We start from the raw sequence: 20,470 nt of genomic DNA on the forward strand, positions 1-20,470 counted from the left end.
CTCCCAGGCAGGTGGGGAAGAAGGCAGTTTAAGTCCTGACTTTTACTAAATCATAACCAGAACACAGACATTTATTTTGAACGTGCTGCAGAACTTCCTTGCACTTTCATAGCATTATTATTTAATGACTCATATCTTAAACGAGTGATTTTTCTTGAATAAAGACTCACGTAAGTAAAAATATTTCAAAAAGCCAGCGATTCCTAGGTTTACATTCATTTCTATGACAAATTTGTTTATATCCTGTTTTGGTAATTCACAAGCTCAAAGATATACCTGAAATACTAAAAATTCTATTTAATATAATCTTATTTTTAGTATAATTTCAAATAAAATGTGTAGTATATATTTACATGAAAATGGCGTTGCATTCCTTTAAAATATAGTTGGCTACAGTATATCAGAATGACTTAGTCTTCCTTCTCACTATCACATATGTATTCTTTTAAATTTAGGCACATTTTATACTTTTAAAAACATTCTAGGGATGTAAGGAGACACTAAAATAGTAGAATAAATGTAAATTTGTGATAAAATAAGGCATGGTATTTTCCTGGCTTGGCAGAGTGATATCATTGTGGATCACCACCGCGGCCATTATCTGGCTACAATTTACCTCTCCTTACATTAGAGAACATTTTTTCCTTGCTGTCTGACATACACCTGGAATGACCATCTTCTCTCAGCCAATCAAGTAACATTAGAGTTATTCTTTACTAACATAATCATGGAGGAGAGGATATAGAATTTAATTCCAGCTATCATTTTAGAATATTTTATTATATTAAATTTACTAAAGCCTCTAGAACTAAAGACGAGAAATTTCTTCGTTGTAGTTTCACTGAATTTTCTGTGATAAGTAAAAGAAGTTCATAATAATTTAGAGAAAATATTTTATATTTTGATCAACAATATCTTATCTTCTAAAGGATTTTTCACTGCTCCTTCCTCCCAAATTTCAAATGATGATGTTCTCATTGAGAACTTTCCTCCCAAAATATTTGCCAAGTAAAATTTTAATCCATTCATTGAATTATCACAAATTTCAAATTTGGGGTGTATCTATAGGGTAAGTTAAATCTGTTGTCCAGTAATTAAGTGCTTTTGAAGGAGAAGAAAGTGATGACAGTGTCATCATAATGGAGACTCTTCCTTTCCTGGATCACAAATATCTAACAACATAATGTGGGCAAACGTGGACAGATTTATTGGCGGAGACGCGAAGGCGTGGGCTACCACTCCTGAACAGCTAAGTGTCTTTCAGGGCTTGAGTGAATGCGCTGTAAGAAACAGCTTAGGTAAAGGACGTCCTGGTATCATTCAAATAGTGGCCCCATGACTGGGAAAACTTCTAGATGTTCTTAAACTTATTCATGGCAGAATATCCTCTCTCCTTGTTGGTGATGTGTGTGCCGGCTGCAGTTACGAAGCAGAATGTGCCAGGTCGAATTTGACTGGTCCTGTTACAATGCCTGGACCGTGATCTTAAATACTTGGTTCTCCTGGAAACTGGCTGCTGCGTTGCACTTGCTGTGAGAATGTGTGTGACCTGTTCCCTCTGCTGAGATGCAAAACAATTGGCAAGTTGTCTGGTAAAAAGTCCCACTCGTTCTTTGCTACAAAAACATCTCCAGACTTGATGTTTGGGTTTCCAGCTAAATTTCACATCATATTTATGATAGAGTTCCTCTGGTTTTCCCATCTCCCAACTCTGCAGTACCATTTTCTGTCCTCCTACTTCTTCACCAGACACATATAAATGCCTTGGGTAGTAAATATTGCAGTAGCAAGGAAGAATGTCAGCTCCACCTTTCACTGGATTCAGCTTCATTTGTTTAATCCGAAGGTGTGTCGTGTTCTTATCCTAGTCACGTGGCATCTATATCTTGCACGGAGGGCATGTTTGGCCTCCCTTGGCTGTGCCACTTGTGTCTTTATTTCTCTCAGTGGTTTGGGCATTGATTTCATGAGCGTTATGTCCAGGACATGGTCTCAATATCTCTGATTTCCCTTAGAAATGTATATTGATAAAACTAGAGAGTTATACTAGATTTTCAGAGTTGTTATTCTATCATTTTGGCTGTTCACAGGGAGATTCTGAGGGGAAATATGATCACTTTCACAGTGTTATAAAGATCAAAAATGCTAAGGCATAGATTATATTAAAGAAATTGAGTAAAAGGCCTGAATTCAGGTCATGACCCTTCACTGTGATTCCTAACATGTCCCACAGAACTCTGGGTAAATATTAAAGATCAATTACAGGGGACTCGAAGGCATAGGTTCCCTCTCCTGAGGGTGAGTGAACACCCTGCAGGAAACATCTTCAGTAAAGCACGCCCGGCGCCATTCAGTGGTGGAGGCATTGTCTCTAACCCACAGGTCTGAGAAAAGGTGAACATTAAATGTGGCATTTCTTACTACTGGTCATTGAGAAGGAGACCCTGTCGGATATCTCCATTTTCCTGGAGTGGGTTGTGAATGGGGGAAACATCCAGAGCTATATTCTGGGGACGCTGGAAAATAAAAAAAGCTAGAATACTGCCGGGGTGCGAGGATCAGTTTGTCAAAGGAGGCCGATGTTATGGTAGTCATTTCTTCTCAGCTGTGAAATCCTTAATATACTACGTTAACTCTCTCAAGCCAAAGTTAGGTGGTGATAAATAATAAATTGATAATCAACACTTCTATAACGCCTCATATATGAGGCATTTTCTAAATGCTTTTCATATTTACTCACGCATCCTCCACCTACGCTATGATAGAAGGACTGTTACTGTCCCCCTTTCACTCCTGATGTTAACTGAGACAAAAGTATGTAAGTGAGTTGACAGTGCTCACCCAGCTGGAAGGGGTGGAATCTAGGTTTAAACAAAGGCCATGTGGATCTAGGGTACGAACCATGAAACCCCTCCTGGATTCTGCACTTCTATAAATAAATCCTGAGAATGGTCTTGTTGGGATTAACTGGAAGATTCTTATTTCCACTCACCAAAAATCGACATCGACAGGCTTTAGTGGACAACTCTTAGGAATGCAGCAGTGTGCCAAATACTGTGGATCCAAATACAAATAAGACAGCATCTCTGCTCGTGAGGAATTTGCAGAGGAGACAGAAGAGTAAACAAAAGCTCCCCATTAAACCGGGTGACGTGCGCCATAAAGGAAAGCGTTGGCGCCACAGGCTCACAGAGCAGGGCGTGATGTGAGGGCCACTGGGAGGCAAAGGGAGTACACAAAAGTGATTTCCTTGGAGGAATGAATGATGTTGAGTTGAAATTTAAATGCTGAATAAGAGCAAGTCATAATTATATAGAATTATTTTAGCTAAAGTGGTGATTCCAGAGATTGAAAAGTGTGATGCAAGCACGTCAATGAAAACACTGCTGTTGTCAGAATCTCATTTTTCTTTCCAGAAATATATTATTTGCTTTAACGTTCCCATGGAGATGAACAAATATTCCAGTTATATTGCCATAAAAAGTGCCTTTTATCCCCAAGTTGGCTTTGGGATCTCAGCAAACACCTTTCTCCTTTTCCTCCACATGTCAATTTTCCTTGTGGGACCCACGCCCAAGCTCACTGACCTCCCATCACTCACTTGGCTATAATACATATAATGATGCTCCTCACCATGGGCTTCTTGGTGTCTACGGACATTTGGGGGGCACAGGGTATTCAGAGTGACTTCAAATGTAAGGCGATTGTCTTCCTTAACAAGGTACTGAGGGTTCTCTCCATTTGTACCGCCCGCCTCTTGAGTGTGCTTCAGGCCATCGCCAGCAGCCCCAGCAGCTCCAGGCTGGCTAAATTCAAACCTAAATCTCCAAATCCCATCCTATGTTTATTTCCCTTCTCATGGGTCCTGAACGTGTCATCTGTAGCAACCTGCTCCTCTACACTGTGGGCGCGCCCAGTGAGACCCAGGCTAGTCTTCTGGTCCTCACTGAGCGCTGTTCCTTTTCACCCATGAGCTACATCCACAGGGGCCTGTTTTTCACACTGATGGCATTCAGGGATCTCTTCGTCATGGGGCTTATGGTCCTGTCGAGTGGAGACATGATACTTCTCTTCCAGACATAAGCAGCGGTCCCAGCATCTTCACAGCAAAAGCCTCTCTCCAAGAAACTCCCCAGAAATAAGGATGGCTCAGATGATTCTGCTGCTAGTGATTTGTTTTGTGGTCTCATATTGTGTGGACTTCATCATTTCGTCTTCCGTAGGCCTGACATGGACAAACGACCCAATCCTGGTATGTATCCATATGCTTAGGGCCAATGGCTATGCCACAGTCAGCCCTTTGGTGCTAATCAGGGCTGAGAAACAAATAATAAAAACTATGCAAAGCATACGGAAGAGGAAAGGTCAGCATTTAACAAAACAGCAATAGAAATATCTTAAGAATAAAATTTTCACTCTCAGAACAATTTTGTGTTTCACAGAATTTTCTCTCTGAAAAAAATTGGTTAATATGGGATTACAAATTTTCTGTCATAACAGAGTAATCTCGATATATATACATGGCTAGCAAGTACATTGTCGAGAATTTCCCCTATATCCATATCCATTAGATTAATTTTTATTTGTATGAATTTCTTGGTTTTCCACTTCTTTTTGCATCTCAGACCTTTATTCTGGGATTATTTTCTTTCTTCCAGCATTACATTCTTTGAAAATTCTTTTAGTGAAGTTCTATTAGAGGTACATTGTCCCTTTTTTTTTTTTAAAGATTGGCACCCAAGCTAACAACTGTTGCCAATCTTCTTTTTTTCTTCTCCCCAAAGCCCCCAAGTACCTAGTTGCATATTCCAGCTGTGAGTGCCTCTGGTTGTGGTATGTGGGACACCGCCTCATCATGGCCTGATGAGTGGGGCCATGTCTGCACCCGGGATCCAAACTGGCGAAACCCTGGGCCACTGAAGTGGTGCACCCGAACTTAACCACTTGGCCACGGGGCCGGCCCCCATTGTCCATTTTTTGTCTAAAAATGTCTTCATGTTGTACTCTTTCTTGAAAGATATTTTTGCAAGATACACAGTGCTATGTGTGCTGATATATTCTTTCAGCACTTTGAAGAAATTATTATTGTCTTTTGGTTTACACTGTTGATTTTGAGAATTATGTTGTCATTCTGGATATTACTCCTTTTTAGGGAAATTCTCTCCACTCCTGGCTAGTTTTAATTTCTTGTATTACTTTTAAGTATTCTATATTTTCATTAAAATGTATCTGCATGTGGATAGCATTTCTACGTTTATATTGATACATAATGTGTTTTATTAAGCCTCAATCCATGTAATTTTCCTTTCTGGGAAAGAGCTATGTCTTTATCTCTTCAAATACTTGTTTTCCTTTCCTCCACTCACTACTTGTGAAATTCCAATTCCATGTGTGTTAAACCTTATTATTTTATTCTCTATGTCCCTTAATCTTCGTATTTTTCATCTCTTTGTTCTCTAAACTACATCCTGAATAGTTTCTTCAGTCTAATATTCTAGTTCACTAATTCTCTCTTCACCTGTGTGTAAACTGCTATTTCACGCATCCTTTAATAGTGTATTACATTTATTTTATTTTTTTGTTCCTGAGTTTGTTTTTTTAAAACATATTTTGGTCATATTTGATGAACTTTTGTATATATTTAAACATTTAAAAAATAATTTTCTCTATGAATATCTGATATCTGATATCCATGGAAATATAATTCCACTTTAGTTTATGATGGCTCTTCTTAGCATTTTCACTTTAGATTATGGGCCTATATTTGGCAATCTTAGTACACTGGAAAACTGAACATCCTAGTTGAGATGTATTTATCCAGAGGGGATTTTAATTTTCTTCCTCCTATTATATGGCACCAATGTGGGGAATTTTCAGATTAATCTTTTGTTTAGATTTTTCTGGACTCTGCACATGGGATAAATTTGAACTCCCAACTGACATGAAAGCAAGATTTTGTTCCCCAGAAGGAGCCAAGGAAGTAACAGAGTAATTTCATTGCTGACTTCCTTTTCCAGATTTTCCTAGCTCACATTTTTACTAAAGATACCGATCCTCATGGGCCTTATGTAGGAGTCCTCGTTCCTCCTTTCTGCCTTGTGTGGATGCATGAGATTGTCTCTTGTCTGTGTAGCTAAGATCCATGTTCCCAGGCTCCTGTTATCAGGAAATAACCCAAGAGGAACCTGCGCTTCCTGGTTTCGGCTCCCTCTTCATTTTAGCCCCCTGTGGATGTCCCACACTATTTTGTAAACTCAGTTATGCATTTAAAAGAAGGTTCCTTTAGACGTGGCTTATTACATGCTTGTGGGCAAAGTTCTCGTGTGTCTCTAGACTGTTCTATTACCAGAAGAGCCACTGCTCTACATATAAGGAAAAACTTTTCAGACTAACTATATAAAGCTTTATGTCAGGCCACCGTGTCTCTTGAGAATACTGATTTTGTGATGTCCTGTGCTCTTTCTAATATGTTAATATGAGAAATATAGTTTTATGGTGTGCTTCAAATTCAACCCGCAAATGCGTTATTTTCAGTTCTACATGACATTAGGACTTCTTATCCCCATTTTAACAAAGAAGACACTTGCATATGTGGAGTTATTTACTTCCAGAGTTTATAAAACTAATAGTTTGGAAGCTGAATTCAGGTTATATAGCTCCAATACACAAATTTTCGCAGAAAATTTGTCCCTGTATATTTATAAGTCCAACTTTGACATCCTTCATAATCCAAAAATCATGTAGAATAGAATTTAACATGTTCAAAGTAGATACGCCATTTTTCTAGACCATCCTTTTATTAGTAGTATCTTATGTCATTATATTTAGCCTAGAGAGTATGACCTGTTATATATCTGTTTGGTGTAATTTGTTAGCTGTTCAACCTAATTTATGGTCATTCTTTGAGTGCTAGAAGAAGATACGAATTCTCCTTTTGTGGGACACAATGTTGTATATGTTCATTAGATCAAGCTGTTTAAGTGTGTCAGTCACTTTTGAAGTGAGTGAAGAAGACAAAAAGCCTGAATAAACCAAGTCATTAAAGCAAATGAATGAACAGTGAAATCCTTCTGAACAAAAAGCGTAGGATCAGACCATTCTGTAGAAGATTTTAAAGACTGTGAATGAACAATCCCTAAATAATAATAAAAATATTAAAACTCTTAAAAATAAATAATAAAAATAATTTTTAAATATGGAAAGATGCTCAACTCATTTCATCAGACTAGTATAATCATAATACCAAACAGAGTAAATACAGTTCAATAAGAGAAAATTGTATAGCAGTTTTATTGTGGACATTGAGAAACATCCCCTTAATAAATATCAGAAAATAAAATTCAATAATGATTTAACAGTAACACTACATAATAAAGAAAAAATTATCCCAGTAATGCAAGGCAAGTTCAGCATCACGAGATCTATCCACGGAAGTGACCATATTACCATATTAAAAGAAAATCTGATTATATCAATATATGCAGAAGAATGTAATCTAGAATGTTGGGTAATCACTTATGATAACATGCTTTAGGAATCCAGATAAAGACAACTTCTTTAAGCGGCGAAATGTACCTGCAAACATGTCCTTAGACAACATTACTTTTACAGGTAAAGAAATAGAAACATTCCTTTTAAAGTCATTAGCAAGACCAGGGTGCTGATATTAAATTTTACCATTCAATATTGTAAGGGAGTTTCTAAAAGTATACTAAAACAGGGAAAAAACCGAAATCTACTGGAAAGGAAATTTCACATTTTTAATTATTTCCCATCATAGGATTCTCTAAATATAACATCTAACAATATGCATGAGAAATCTGTAGGAATAAAATTTGTTCAGCAAGATGGCTGTATAAGACCTAATAGACAATGCAATTTTAAAAATGCTGCCATTCATAGTGGCAGAAAAACCTATGGGGTACCTAGGACAAATATGCACAAACTTAAATGGAGAACTTAATAAAAACACAATTGAAGTCCCAAATAAACGGCAAGGTGTTCATGGATAGGAAGAGACAGAATCCCCAAAATACCAATTATTATCCAAATTAATCAACAATCAAAATTCAACAGGGTTATCACTAGAAATTTACAATCAGATCTTAAAATTAATATTAAAGAAGAGCCAAAGTAACAATGAAAATTGAAAAAAGAAGAAAAATGAAGAAAAGAAGATAGTAAGGAATGGAGAGAGTGAAAAGAAGAAAAAAATAAGAAGAGCTTGGCTTAATAAGTATCAAATATAACATCCCGTTATAATAAGTAAGACCATGCGGTTTTCCTGTAGGCCTATATGGTTAGACCGATGGATCAGAAGAGAGAGCCAAGAAGCTGATCCAGCTGTCGGTGTGGACTTGGTGTGTGACGGCGGAGGCATGGTAAATCACTTGGCAAATATGGGGGAACAATTGGCATCCATGTGGAAAAACCTACCTTGCAAATGGTCCAAAATAAATTCAAGGGATCTTTGTTTCCCTTTTTACCTTTTTAATTTGGGAAATGAATATGTTAAAGAATAATAATAATTATTATATTAAATAGGATTAACCTTACTAAAACCACCACTCGGCTTGTAAAAAATGGGAATCTATTCCTATATTTGAAGCCCATCTATCTTTCTCTGAACGCATTAAACCAAAAAACGCTTCTCCAAAATGAATCGCTATCTTGATTGTTGTAACCATTCTCCTTGCTTTCCATTTTAAAGTTGTTGGCATATATGTCTATAAGTATGTGCAGGGTCATGCTTACTCAGCAATAACTGCCCTTTAAGAGCCTGTGCCCCTCTGGCCCCTCATGGGCAGGACGCCAAACTTCTGGGCAGGGCACCCAGCTGCTGGGATTTGTAAGGATCCGGGGCCTGGCCAGCCCGGATGTCAACTTATCACTCAAAGAACATCACAAAGGAACACAGAGCCCTTCCACGTGAACCGTTCCTGGGGACGCTGGCCATACCAGGCATGGCCCCTCTTGGCAAGCACATAGCCTTTGTGCCCCCGGCCTATGTAAGCAAGCTCCTCCCTGCCCGCAGTAGCAGTGCACAACCCCATCCAGCCAGCTGTCCCGGACACTCCCCGTATGTAAGTCCCAATAAATCTTATGTCTCGTAGCTGCTCCAGATCTTTGCTTCGGTCTCTCTGCAACCTGTCCTGCACTGCTTGCACAACTGGGCACAGCCACACTAAATGTCATTAAGATAGTTCATTAATTTCACAGTGTATATGTACGGAATCATTCTATTTTCATTCCTAGTGACTTGCTCCCCAGGCAAAGCCTTCTGTTCATAGGATTATCCTTGTTGATTAATGAAGCTATGATCCATCAGCACTTCCATGGAATGACATCATATGAATATAACGTGTTTTTCCAATCTTCTGTCTATGCGCCTGTAACAAGGCTCCTCTGAACATCACTCTAGATGTTTCCCGGTCACATGTGCAATATCTTCCCTGGGGCACATACCTTTGAGAGTATTTGCTTGTTCTGAAATTATACCTGTGCTGATTTATATTAGTTTATGCCAAATTTTTTCCAAATATCTCTATAAATTTGCCTCCCATACCTGCAATGTGTACGAGTTTTCATTCTAGCCAACACCGTGATCAAAGCTTTTAAGTTTTGTCAATCTGCTGAGTTTGAAATTGTACCTTATTTTATTTTTGATTTTGTATTTCTCTGGTTAATAATGAAGATGGGCTGGCCCCATGGCCGAGCGGGTAAGTTTGCACGCTCCACTTCAGCCGCCTGAGGTTTTGCTGGTTCAGATTCTCGGCGCAGACATGGCGTCACTCATCAAGCCATGCTGAGGCAGCGTCCCACAGAGCAGAACCAGAAGGACCTACAACTAGAATATACAACTATGTACTGGGGAGCCTTGGGGAGAAGAAGAAGAAGAAGAAAAGAAAAGATTGGCAATAGATGTTAGCTCAGGTGCCAATCTTTAAAAAAAAATGAAGATAAATATATTTTCAAATGCATATTAAACATTCTTTCTTCTTTTTCTCTGAATAGCCTGTCCATGTCTTTTGCCCATTTTCCTACTGGGTTGTTTACAGTTTTATTAGTATAAGTCCATTAGATGTTCTGCATATTAATCATTTGCCAATTATATACACTGCAAATATCTTCTCCCAGTTTGAAAGTTGTTTTATACTGTGTTTATGGTATATTTTTCCAACTTTTAAACTTTTTATTATAGAAAATTTGAAATGTAAACAAAAACAGAAAGGGTAGTGTGATATCAGCTATGTACTCATTACGCTGTGCGCTCAGTAAGCTTTGAAAATCATCAACTCATGGCCAGTCTTGCTTCATTTATACTCACTACTTCCCCCATCTTATGCTGAAACATATCTCATTAATAATACTTTGTAAGTAAAAAATCATTGTTTCTATTAAATATAGGAACTTTCTCTTTTAAAGATAATCACAATATCATTATCACACCCAAAAATTTAACAGTAATTAGCTATATCATCAAGTATTCGATGTTTGCATGTTCCAGGTTGTTTTTGTTTTTTTCCAGTTTGTTTGAATCTGGTCCAAATAAAGTACATACATTGTGACTGATTGATGTGTATTTAAGAGGGTATCCACGCATCCCAAGTGGTCTGGGACAACCCTGGTTTTCACCATTTTACTTTATTTCCTAGCAACATCCCAAGGGATCGAAGAGCCATTTTGTATCATTAAGAACTCATAGATTTAAACATATGTAGTGTGTTTAAAATATATTCCAATTATTACGCTTACTGATGGTCAACCTGTCCTGTCTTTGGCAAACGGGAGCCTATTCATGCTGGTTCCCGGTCTTTGGACGTGACCCCACAGCGTTTGACAGCACGGCACCCACGCCTCCTTGTGTAAGAAGGTCCAAGCTCGTCTTATGCGTTTCCTGCCTAGACTTGAAGTCAGCCACTTCCCCAAGAAGCCCTGGGACCATTTAGTAAAAATGGTTTGTACAGATCCCAATCTGGGTCCTAGAAAACTCATTACTTTTGGGTTTGTAGTTATTTCTAGCCATTTTCTATAGCAAAGCTAAAAAATATTTTTAAAAAAACACATATGAGTTTACACTGATAATCCAATTTCAAATTGAGAACTAAGGATTTTTACCATACTCCATCAATTTTACAGATTTATTTCTTACACTTCCTCAATTTTACATCTTTATTTCTTGCTGATATTGTACCATTCTTTCTGGGTTTGTTTATATTTCAAGTTCTCTACAATAAAAAGTTTAAAAGTTTGGAAAAGGTATCTAAACAGGGTAAAAAACAAGTTGTGAACTCGGAGAAGATCTTTATAGGACATATAAATGTCAAAGGATTAATATTTCCAAAAATTTCCAAAGTTCGCACTTCTCAAAGACACCACATCATTTCTCATTTGCATTATCCCAGATAATAATTTTACCCACTAAAAGTAGGACCTTGGACTAGTTACTGCAGGAAGTGGGAAAGGCAAGGCGGGACCTTTCTACCCTTCTGGTTCCACTGTGAGAATCCAAGAGCTGCTCTCAGCTGTGGTCAGCCCGTTCACGTCCAAGGAGCTGTGAGCCGTGTCACCCTACTTCGGATTATTTCTCTGAGCCACACGCCTTGACCTGTGCTCCTGCAGTCTGCAGAAGCTGATAACTCACCTATTCCCCTGGATTTCTTCCCTACTTCCCTGCTCATTCTAAACACAGGTCATTTTCAGTCATTCATATTTTTTTCATTTATATATATATTCATCCAAAAATATTGTTGAGCCCTTAATATATGTCAGCTACCGAGTAAGGCTTTCAAGGGTAAATGTTTTTTGTTTTGTTACTTTTTAACGGCTTTCTTGAGGTGTAAATAATATACAAAAAACTGCATATATTTAATGTATACAACTTGATGGGTTTGAACATATGCATACACCCATGGAAACAGGACAAATTTGTGACCAAAACATACCCAGCCATTGCTCTCAAAAGCTTGCAGCCTAAGAAGAGAGCCAGATGTTAACAAAATATTCAAACAAATAAATGTAAAAGATAAATATGGTGAATCCCGTGAAGAACAGATGCAGTATTTAAAGGACAGAGTACGTCAAGGGTATCATGGAAATTTTGAGTGAGGCCTGTGAGGATTAGAGACATGTAGACATGCAGAATGTGGTATCTGGAGATCCTAGAAAGTGTGTACCCCCACGTAGACAAAGACAGGGTCTAGAAATAGATGATCTGAAGAGGTAACCATAGGCTATGCCATTTTACAGAAATTAAAAGTTTGTCAGAGAGTATAGCAGACGCTCCAGGGGAAAGTCACCTCAATTCCCCACTGAAAGCCCGTCCTTCCCCTCTCTCACTCTGTGTGGTTCTGTAGCACGGACTCCACCACTCAATTCAGGAGGAGCACATAGAAGCAGGTCAGAGCCAGGATGTTTCTCTCATCTACATGGACTGATTCAGAGATAATCATGTGAACCAATCCTGAGCCTACTAGGGAAATAAACTTTTTGTTAGGTTCTGAAAAACAGGGTATTTCTTCTTTTAGCCGGATGTGCCCTTGTGAGAGGGTGGGAGCTGATCCGCTCTATGTGAAGCCTGATTCTAAAGCTGATACAGAGGCACCAGGACCGCCAAACCCACCAAGCCTAAGGTTGTAAAAACAGTAAACAAAAATTCTCCAAGTGGATTATTAAGTGTAACCGTGGAGGGGCCCACCTTCCCCTTGGGTTCCGGGTATGTTCACCTGGCTTTGAGGTAAGAGCTCGTATATTGAATATACAACATGTAGACGGCAGCAGCCCAAGCCCACAGGGTTCTGGAAGTTCGTGAATGGTTGTGCTGGCAGAAGAGCTGTGCACAGAGAAGTCATATCCACACTTAGAATTTGTCTGCCTGGGTGAATAAAACATCACCCTCCTGCCATGACAGGAGAGGTCAATATGTTCAACTGTCTCCATGGAACGTTTCCATATCAGAGACTCAGCACCAACCTCTGTGGCTGGAAGGCTGGGCACACAGCAGAGGTGGTAGCCACACCAGCCTTGGTGAGCAGAAGATCCTGATGTCCACTCCCCACAGAGCCTCATCCCTGCCGCCACGGCCATTTAGTGCACGATCACAACGAATATGAAGGAGGCTGGGAAAGAAGCTGAGTGACATCTGCAGGAGAGGTCCCTGTGTCTGCTGATGATGGAGAACTCCCTCTAATGTGGATGCCTCTGGTGGGCATTTGTGTGGTAATGACTGTCTGCATATTCTCCCTACTCTTCGAGGTTCACGCTCACACCTTCCTTAAGACCTCCTCGTCGCCAAGTTTCCAAGTCTGTGTTTTCCCAAGGCCTTGATCAGCAAAGGGAAACTACTAGCCGCTGCCCATGAATCATTGTAGAGCTACACCCCAGGCCATCTCCTCTTCCCATATGAGGTGTCCAACCAGATGGACCACACAAGTTCTGTCCACTGGGAGTGTTTCTTGACACCTCTCTAATTCAGAGGCCATCCCTGTGTGAAGGCGTAGTCCTGCGACGGACCACTCCCAGCTGGTGCTGGCAAACCATGACAATCTATCTACAGATCAGGCCCTGGGTTTTTCCCTTTACTGTTAGCTGGTCAAAGAGAGTTCACAATGAGACTGTAGGTAAAAATTGAGGGAGGAAAGGTAAAGCAGTAGAAGAACCATGATTATCCAAACTCCCAGCCCACAAAGTTTACTTGTGGATTTCAAAATGGCCTGTGCCCAAACTTGTATGTGTGAAACCAACTTATATTTCTTTTTCATGCAGTATTGTGCTTCAGTGGATCCCGTTATACCTAGTTCATGATAAGTTCAGTTCACTTGCTGTCCCATGACTAGGTATTTAGTCACTCTCAGTATTCATGGGAAGCAGGAATAACTTAAAATGGACAATAGTGGACAGCAGACAAGGAGAAAGGCATCATTTCACTCCGTCTGGTCAGCACTGTGATCCTATTCCATGATTCACCAGTGGACCCTACAGCAGTCTGTCTGCCACGAACACCTCTGATACAGCTGGGTTTACTGAGGCTTAAGGACCAAGAGCCAGGGCGACTTGCTCCTGTTGCAGAGACCTTTCCGGCCTTGAGTCCCATTCCAAGCTGGCAGCCTTGTGGGTTACCTAGTAAATGGATCAGCACTGCTTGTCCCACAGTGAAATACGGTGCCTCCAAAAATCCTAAGCGGCCCACCAAGATTATGTCTCTTTCTTCGTTGTGGATAGTACAAAAGGCAGCAACTTATCTCTCAAAGGAATATTCCACGTGCTCCAGAATTTTGGGCTCTTAGAAACTCCAGCCACTTGACAATGCCACTGAACTTTCACAGGATTTCTCTCCCACCATGTTGCTGTTAATTGTCTTAATAAGATATGCAGAGTGCTTCCTACTGCCTTCCCGCCAGATCCCATTAGCACAGTGCCGTGAACCAACACGGTGATCTGGAGAGTGTAAGGATGCACAAGTTCACCCAGACTCTTCTGACAGAGGGAAGAACGGATACAGCACTAAGGCAAGGTAATAAAGGTCACTGTTGTCCCGGCAGCATAGACAAACTACTTTGATTTTATTATCAGTTGGAATGGAAAATAAAGCATCTGCCAGAAAATAAGCACGTGCCAGGTGCCTAGAATCACAGCTGCACATTGCATCGGCACATGATTATGTTTGCGGTAATCTCTTCGTCGTTCTCCTTTACCCACCATAGGCGGTCCCCAGGCAGCTGCATGGTGGCGCACAGGGCCACAGGGATCACTCCTGCAGCTGCGAGCTTGGCTTCCACAAGTCCATAGGGTCGACCAGTAAGGATGCAACAAGCCGGCATGGATTCAGGCAAGATCAGCCTGTTGTCATGTCCCCATCCGCCATGTCCCCTACAATGACATGGAACTGGAGGGGCCACATGACACATGGCACAGGTGGAGGTTTGCTCTGCCATTGAAGAGCCAGCTCTCAACTACAGCCAAGTAGTTCACAGAACTACATGGAAGCCAAAAAGCTGCTTCTGGCTAAAGGAATTTTATTCTTGTTGAAAATTTTTCCTTTAAATTTCTTAATTTTCAACAAGACTTTATAAGTAGAAAGATTTCATTTTTTTTGTTTATTTCCTTTTCCCCCTAACAGTTTAATTGCATGTAGATTCTATTGAGAGCTCCCACATACTGTGATCCCTCTGCATTTTGAAGGTAGCACTCAAATTATTTCCTGTCATCTATTTTGCTAATGAGAGATCCACATCATTTTTATTGTTACTCGGTTTTTTAAAAGTTGTCTCTTTTCCTAGCAGATATTTAAGAGTTTTTTCTTTATCCTTGATATGTCTGTAGCTTCTCTACTTGTGTGCAACCTGAAGACAAAGTCTTGCTTCCTTTCTGGGCAATTCTCAGTAATTGTCTCTGGATGTTTCTCCCAATTATTTTTTCTCTATTCTCTGTTGGTCCCCTAATAGACTTATTTTGAAATTGTCCAACTTATTTTCAATATCTAATAGTTACTCTTAAAAAAAAATCTCTGGAAGCTGGCCCAGTGGTGTAGTGGTTAAGTTCGTTCGTGCACTCTGCTTCAGTGGCCCAGGGTTCATGGGTTCAGATCCTGGGCGCAGACCTACACACCGCTCATCGAGCCACACTGTGGCAGCGTCCCACATACAAAACATAAAAAGACTGGCACAGATGTTAGCTCAATGACAATCTTCCCCAAGCGAAAATTGGAAACAGATGCTGACTGAGGGCCAGGCTTCATCACCAAAAAGAAAAAGAAAAAAAAAAATCTCTGTACACAACTGTGCTGCATTTGTGACCAGCTTAAACATTTTTTTTAGTTACTATTACTGGCTTACCATAAAGGATATTATAAATGCTACAAATCAACAGCCAGATGAAGAGGTTCATAGGGTGAGGTCTGGAAGAGTCCCGAGCCCAGAAGCATCGGTCTCTGTGGAGTTGGGTTTTGCCGTACTCCCAGCACATGGATGCGTTCACCAATCCAGAAGCTCCCGAACCCCATTATTTAGAGGATTTTACGGGGTCTCCGTTATGTTGGCCACAGCTGATTAAATTATTGGCCATGGGCCGTTGGTTTAAACTTGATCTCAAAATTTGAGGAATTTTTCTTTCAATTATCTTTTTTTTTCTAGATTGGCCCTGAGCTAACAGCTGTTGCCAATCTTCCTCTTTCTTTTTCTCCCCAAAGCCCCAGTACATAGTTGTATATCTTAGTCATAGGTCATTCTAGTTCTTTTATGTGGGACGCCACCACAGCATGGCTTGATGAGCAGTGCTAGGTCAGCGCCCAGGATCCAAACCAGACCCTGGTGAACCATGGGCCACCTGAAGCAGAGTGCACGAACTTAACCACTTGGCCATACCTAATTGTACTTGATTTATTTCTGCCTGTTTTTGTTCTTTCCTAGGAGAAAATATCTTTTTTAAAAAACAGCTTTGTTGAGGCATAATTGATACATCATAAAATGCACATACTTAAAGCATGCAATTTCATGAGTTTTGACGTGTCTACACCCATGAAACCATCACAATTAAAATAATGAATGTATCATCACCTCCAAAAGTTTCCTGAATCCTCTCTCCCCTCCTGGTCCAACGCTAATCATTTGGCACTCTACAGAATTTTCGTAGAAATGGAATCACATAGAATGTACTTTTTTATCTGGCTTCCTTACCTTAATTAAGATTCATCCATGTTGTTGTGTGTATCACATTTTATTCCTGTTTATTGCTGAGTAGTATTCCTTTGTATGAATACACCATAATTTGTTTATCCATTCACCTGTTAATGGACTTTTTAGTAGTTTCCAGTTTTGGGTTATTGCAACTATTATGGACACTCGTGTGCAAGTTTTTATGTGGACAAATGTTTTTGTTTCTCTTGGATAAATAGGTAGGCATAAAATGTCTGGGCCATGTGGTGACTGTGTGTTTAGCTTTCTAAAATGGTTGTACCATATTGTACTTGTACCATTTCTACTTGATTCCTTTCTCTCTATACTTTTTTTTAAAAATTCAGGTGAAATTCACATAACATACAGTTAATTGTTTTAAAATGTACAACTTACAGGCATTTGGTGCATCCAGAATGTCGTGCAGCCACCACCTCTCTCTAGTTTCAAAAGTTCCTTATCACCCAGGGACATCCCACACCCATTAAGCACTCACTCCCAACTCCCCCTCCCCGACTCCCAGGAGTCACTAATCTGCTTTCTCTGGCTTTGGATTTGCCTACTCTAGACTCTTTGTATAAAAGGAATTGTACAATGTGGCCTTTTGTGTCTGACCTCTTTCACTTAGCATGTTTTTGAAGTTTGTCCAATTTGTAGTAGGTATCAGTACTTCATTCCTTTTTATGGCTGAATAATTTTCCATTGTATGTATATGCCACAATTTGTTTATCCAATTATCCATTGATGGACATTTAGGTTGTTTCCACCTTTGGCTACTGTGGAGAGTGCAGCTGTGAACATTCATCCACAGGTAACTGACTACCTGTTTTCAATTTGAGGGGTATAAGCCTAAGAGTGAAATTGTTGGGTAATATGCTAATTGTATGTTTAATTTTTTGAGGAACCGCCAAGGATTTTTCCATATCCTTACTAACATTTATTCCTTTTTTTTTTTTTTTAAATTATAGCCATCCTAGTGGGTGCGAAGTGGTATCGCATTGTGGTTTTGACTTGTTTCCTTAACGACCAACAATGTTGAACATCTTTTCACGTTGGCAATTTGCGTGTCTTCCTTAGAGAAATATCTATTCAAGACTTTTGTCCATTTTTTAATTAGGTTGTCCTTTTCTTTAGGCAGGGCATGTTGTAAGAGTTCTTCAGATTTTCTGGATACCAGACCCTTATCAGATGGATGATTTGCAAATATTTTCTCCCATTCTGTAGAGTGTCTTTTCACTTTCTCCATAATGTGTTTTGATGCAAAGTTTTTAATTTTGATGAAGTCCAATTTATTTTTCTTCTTTTGTTGCTAATGCTTTTGGTGTTAAATCTAAGAATCCATGGGGAAATTTCTTGCCTTTATCTACGTTACTGCTTCACTTATCTACTTGACTCATTTACTTAAAAGGAATTTGAGCCTACTGTATTTCACCTGGTGATTGCCTGGCCTGGAGGTTGGCAAGCTCGTCCTGAGTGGGAGTTTTTGTGGTGTTTTCCCCCTGCCTCTCAGTTTGGTGCTGTGTTCACTTACAACTCGGGCCTCCACTCGAGCACTCAGCCTTAGGTATGTGCCTGAGATCGCCAACATGTTAAGAAAAGTAGAGATCTAACCCAGGAGGTAGAAGGTAGCAATTTTGGTCCAGTTTATACGATTTGAAAAAAATATTAAACTCTGAGTGCAACCACTATGGAAAGCAGGAGTTTCCTCAAAAAACTAAAAATAGAACCGTCATATGATCCAGCTATCCCACTTCTGGGTATTTATCTGACGAAAACAAGAACACTAATTCAAAAAGCTATCTGCACCCCCAGGTTCACTGCAGCGTTATTTACAGTAGCCAAGACGCGGAAACAACCTAAGTGTTTACCAACAGATGAGTGGATAAAGAGATTGTGGTATGTGCATATATATACGCATGCACATATATACAGTGGAATATTATTCAGCCTTAAAAAGAATGAAATCTTAGCATTTGCAATTACAGGGATGGACCTCAAGAGCATTATGCTAAGTGAAATAAGTCAAACAGAGAAATACTGTATGATCTCACGTACACGTGGAATCTAAAATAACAAGCCCATAGATACAGAGAACAGATTGGTGGTTGCCAGAGGTAGTGGGGGCAGAGGGTGGGAGAAATGGGTGAAGGGAGTCAAAAGGTACAAACTTCCAGTTATAAAAGAAACGCCATGGGGACGTGATGTACAGCATGGCAACTCTAGTGGGTAATTGTTGTTGGTGCTGTTGAGTCGATTCCAGCTCCTAGCGACCCTGTGTACAGTGGAGCGGAACCCTGCCCGGACTTTTCGTGCCATCCTCTCACCTTCTGGTGCCACATGAGACAATGCTCCACTGTATTCACAGGGTTTTCACGGCCAATTCCTTTGGGAGTGGGTGGCCAGGTCCTTCTTCCTAGTCTGTCTAGTCTGGAAGTTCCACTGAAACCTGTCCACCATGGGTGACCCTGCTGATATTTGAAATACTGGTGGCACAGCTTTCAGCATCACAGCAACACGCAGCCGCCACAGTATGACAACCAACAGATGGGTGGTGTGGTTCCCTGACCGGGAAACGAACCTGGGCTGCGGGTGGTGAGAGAGCCAAATCTTAACCACTGGGCCACCAAGGCTGACTACAGTTAATACTACTGTATTACATATTTGAAAACTGCTATGAGAGTAAATCTTAAAAGTTCTCATCACAAGAAAAAAAAATTCTGTAACTACGTATGGTAACGGATGTTAACTAGTCTTGTGATCATTTGACAATATATACAAATACCAAATTATGCTGTACACCTGAAACTAATATAATGTTGTATGTCAATTATATCTTTTTTTTTTTTTTTTAAAGATTTTATTTTTTCCCTTTTTCTCCCCAAAGCCCCCCAGTACATAGTTGTATATTCTTGGTTGTGGGTCCTTCTAGTTGTGGCATGTGGGACGCTGCCTCAGCGTGGTTTGATGAGCAGTGCCATGTCCGCGCCCAGGATTCGAACCAACGAAACACTGGGCCGCTTGCAGCGGAGCGCGCAAACTTAACCACTCGGCCACGGGGCCAGCCCCTCAATTATATCTTAACAAAAAGAAATTAGCCAAACCCGATTCTAAAGCATAACCTCCACCCACTCTCCCCACTCACACTGCTCATCCAGTGGCGCTTTCTTATCACCCAGTTGTTTTTCCACTGAGAAGTGGAAAAGGATGAAACCTTTTGTCTAACCAAGTGGACTTGGGCAAAGACAGTGTGAGCAGCTCTGTTGTAAGAGGTGCCACGGCTAGAAGAAAATAATGTACCCTGAGAAGCCAGTGCCATCGGGCAATACCTTTCGATTCTTTCTGCTTCCTAGTCAACGCTGGCTTCCTGACTGGACTGTAGCTTCACGCAGGCAGGTACCAGACAGGAGTCACTTGCCCGCGTCCCGGGACTTGGACCGTGGAGGTTTCCTGAGGCATCCAATGAATGGGATCCACGACATGGTCACAATCAGTAACATCTTGGTGGTAATCAAAATTTTCAGTGAAAAGAAGTATGTTTGTTAAATGTGCAAGGCTGTGTGAGGCTCAAAGAAGCCACGAGGGCCCTTCTTGGGGTTGGCGACAGCTTCCAAACTTGGCCAGCTCCAGGTCTTCGGCTCCTAACAAAGTTTTTAAAAAGTTTGGGATCTAGATACCAAGTTCTCTGCCTCCCAGCACCTCAGAACCACAGCTCCTCGCATGTAACTGTGCTTTTAAGCTTCAACGTGCTGTTCCCTGGTTCTCAAGTGTGGGCGGCACCCTCCCGGCACTCAGGCCCCTGG

General features: G+C 40.4%; 1 long non-coding RNA gene and 1 pseudogene across 1 annotated transcript in view; both read left to right on the forward strand.

Moving 5' to 3' along the window:
* The window catches only part of LOC111768288 (uncharacterized), a 154,977-nt gene extending 144,409 nt beyond the window's left edge, over positions 1–10,568 (forward strand). The window contains exons 4-6 of the long non-coding RNA XR_011426783.1: positions 4,078–4,252; positions 8,291–8,381; positions 9,695–10,568. This is a non-coding gene — a long non-coding RNA (uncharacterized lncRNA). The remainder of the gene's footprint in view (positions 1–4,077; positions 4,253–8,290; positions 8,382–9,694) is intronic.
* On the forward strand, positions 3,444–4,390 carry EQUCABV1R-PS927 (vomeronasal 1 receptor equCabV1R-ps927 pseudogene; annotated as a pseudogene).
* Positions 10,569–20,470: the final 9,902 nt, after the last annotated feature.

The sequence above is a fragment of the Equus caballus genome, chromosome 16 (genome assembly GCF_041296265.1).
Source record: "Equus caballus isolate H_3958 breed thoroughbred chromosome 16, TB-T2T, whole genome shotgun sequence".
Classification (NCBI taxonomy): Eukaryota; Metazoa; Chordata; class Mammalia; order Perissodactyla; family Equidae; genus Equus; species Equus caballus.